The following is a 3,784-nucleotide window of genomic DNA, read 5'->3' on the forward strand; positions in this document are numbered from 1 at the left end:
TAACAGCCGAAGCGGGTGAATAAAGTCACCCAGTCCTAGCTGTGCCATTACCCAGCATACACCAGCACAATATTAGGCACAGCACCACGATAGACATTTTCAGTGGTTTTGAATGCAGGACATGGTTATCTTACCTTGTAAAATGCATGACAATAAAACAGCTAACCACCATAAAATGGTATTGTGTGTGTATGTGCATGTGTGTGTGTGTGTGTGTGTGTGTGTGTGTGTGTGTGTGTGTGTGTGTGTGTGTGTGAGAGAGAGAGAGGGGGGGGGGGGGGGGGGGGGAGAGATCAAAGGCGTGCGTTTATGTTTTTTCTTGATCAAGAGTGTGCCTCCTCTCTCTTATTGGATATGGTGTAGCATGTTTATTCAGGTGCACCTTTGAAGTCTATGAGAATACTTTGCAGCCTGGTCTGAGTGGTCATTTCTGCACAGACACAATGAAGCGTGCACTCAGTTTAGAGGAGGCTGTTGCTGCAGTTTTGCACTCTCCACAAGCAGTGGAGATACTTCTGACAGCGAAGAAGAATTTTTGCCAGGCACCGAGGAGCTTTGCAGCTCATGTGCGGAGGAGGAGAAGGAGAAGGAGGAAGAAGAGCAGGAGGAAGAGACAAGACTAGAGGATGGCCAGTGGAGATCTAAAAATGGAGAAATCATGTGGCAACCCACACATGAAGAGGTCCTGCCATTTTTTCCTCCTCCCATTTTAACCCCAGGACCAACCCATTATGCAATTCATAGGATCAGCAGCCCTGTGTGCACTTTCCATCTTTTTTTTGCAGAGGACATTATGCAGCTAATCCTGCATTTCACCAACCTGCAGGGCAACAGGTCAGTAAAAGACTGGAAGGACATAGATGAGAAGGAGTTGCAGGCTTACATGGGGCTTGTGATGCTGGCTGGCCTGTACAGGTCTCACATGAAACGACAACAAGCCTGTGGGATGGGGAGACAGGGCTCTTCTGTTTCCTGCTACCATGTCAAAAAAAAAGATTTGAGCAAATTAATCGGGCAGTAAGATTCGATAATCGTCTCTCCCGTCCAGGTCGCTACAAGGGGGATATGGCTGTGGTTTCCTACATCCCCAAGCAAAGAAAAAATGTTGTCTTATTGGGCACCAGGCACCGTGAGCTACAAGTCCAGGACTCTGGGAAGAGAAAGCCCCACATCATCCTGGATTATAACAAATCCAAAGGGGCTGTGGATCATCTGGACCAGGTAAGAACAATTATAAGTCATTTAATTGCCAAATTGTTTATCGTTTCTCATTGTCATAACTGATAAAGTCAGATAATGTGATTATGATAGTTTTGATATGAGATGATAGTTTTAGAATATGAGAGTTTTGATAGTTACAGATAGGAGGGGGGCCCACAGGCGGAAGGATCTATGAAGTTAATGAAAAAACTCTTTATTTCACCATGTTAGTGCGTTACTCGCTATTACATGCATTTGAATGGAGTTCTCGCCAGACGCAAAGTATAGGTTTTCATTATGTGAATAACTTGAAAATCTTAGCTCAAACAGCTTTAAAACCTGTTTGCCCAGCACGGGGATATTGAGTTCTATAAGATAAAGCCATAAACATGCGCGAAAGAAAGCGTTTTTCATCAACTTCATAGATCTTGCTGTAACTTTTGATAGAAGACTCACAAACACATATTTATGGCTTTATCTTATACACTTCAATATCCCCATGCTGGGAAAACAGGTTTTGCAGCCGTTTGACCTAAGATTTTCAACTTATTCACATAATGAAAACCTATACTTTGTTTCGGTTGAGTTCCCCATTAAAATGCAAGTAACAGTGAGAAACGCACTGTCTTGGCGAAAGAAAGCGTTTTTGTACAACTTCATATGAATTAGCTGTAACTTTTGATAGAAGACTCAGACAAACATGTTTATGGCTTTATCTTATAGAACTCAAGGTCCCCGTGCTGGGAAAACAGGTTTTGCAGCTGTTTGAGCTAAGATTTCCAAGTTATTCACATAATGAAAACCTATACTTTGTTTCGGTCGAGTTCCCCATTCAAATGCATGTAACAGTGAGAAACGCACTGTCTTGGCGAAAGAAAGCGTTTTTGTACAACTTCATATAAATCAATGTAACTTTTGATAGGAGACTCGGATACACATGTTTATGGCTTTATCTTATAGAACTCAAGGTCCCCGTGCTGGGAACACAGGTTTTGCAGCTGTTTGAGCTAAGATTTCCAAGTTATTCACATAATGAAAACCTATACTTTGTTTCGGTCGAGTTCCCCATTCAAATGCATGTAACAGTGAGAAACGCATTGTCTTGGCGAAAGAAAGCGTTTTTGTACAACTTCATATAAATAGATGTAACTTTTGATAGAAGACTCGGATACACATGTTTATGGCTTTAACTTATAGAACTCAAGGTCCCCGTGCTGGGAAAAAAGGTTTTGCAGCTGTTTGAGCTAAGATTTCCAAGTTATTCACATAATGAAAACCTATACTTTGTTTCGGTCGAGTTCCCCATTCAAATGCATGTAACAGTGAGAAACGCACTGTCTTGGCGAAAGAAAGCGTTTTTGTACAACTTCATATAAATCAATGTAAATTTTGATAGGAGACTCGGATACACATGTTTATGGCTTTATCTTATAGAACTCAAGGTCCCCGTGCTGGGAACACAGGTTTTGCAGCTGTTTGAGCTAAGATTTCCAAGTTATTCACATAATGAAAACCTATACTTTGTTTCGGTCGAGTTCCCCATTCAAATGCATGTAACAGTGAGAAACGCATTGTCTTGGCGAAAGAAAGCGTTTTTGTACAACTTCATATAAATAGCTGTAACTTTTGATAGAAGACTCGGATACACATGTTTATGGCTTTAACTTATAGAACTCAAGGTCCCCGTGCTGGGAAAAAAGGTTTTGCAGCTGTTTGAGCTAAGATTTCCAAGTTATTCACATAATGAAAACCTATACTTTGTGTCGGTCGAGTTCCCCATTCAAATGCATGTAACAGTAAGAAACGCACTGTCTTGGCGAAAGAAAGCGTTTTTGGACAACTTCATATAAATAGCTGTAACTTTTGATAGAAGACTCGGATACACATGTTTAAGGCTTTAATTTATAGAACTCAATGTCCCCGTGCTGGGAAAAAAGGTTTTGCAGCTGTTTGAGCTAAGATTTCCAAGTTATTCACATAATGAAAACCTATACTTTGTTTCGGTCGAGTTCCCCATTCAAATGCATGTAACAGTGAGAAACGCGCTGTCTTGGCGAAAGAAAGCGTTTTTGTACAACTTCATATAAATAGCTGTAACTTTTGATAGAAGACTCGGATACACATGTTTAAGGCTTGAAGTTATAGAACTCAAGGTCCCCGTGCTGGGAAAAAAGGTTTTGCAGCTGTTTGAGCTAAGATTTCCAAGTTATTCACATAATGAAAACCTATACTTTGTTTCGGTCAAGTTCCCCATTCAAATGCATGTAACAGTGAGAAACGCACTGTCTTGGTGAAAGAAAGCGTTTTTGTACAACTTCATATAAATAGCTGTAACTTTTGATAGAAGACTCGGATACACATGTTTATGGCTTTAACATATAGAACTCAAGGTCCCCGTGCTGGGAAAAAAGGTTTTGCAGCTGTTTGACCTAAGATTTCCAAGTTATTCACATAATGAAAACCTATACTTTGTTTCGGTCGAGTTCCCCATTCAAATGCATGTAACAGTGAGAAACGCACTGTCTTGGCGAAAGAAAGCGTTTTTGTACAACTTCATATGAATAGCTGTAACCTTTGATAGAAG

Source organism: Maylandia zebra, linkage group LG3, assembly GCF_041146795.1.
Source record: "Maylandia zebra isolate NMK-2024a linkage group LG3, Mzebra_GT3a, whole genome shotgun sequence".
NCBI lineage: Eukaryota > Metazoa > Chordata > Actinopteri > Cichliformes > Cichlidae > Maylandia > Maylandia zebra.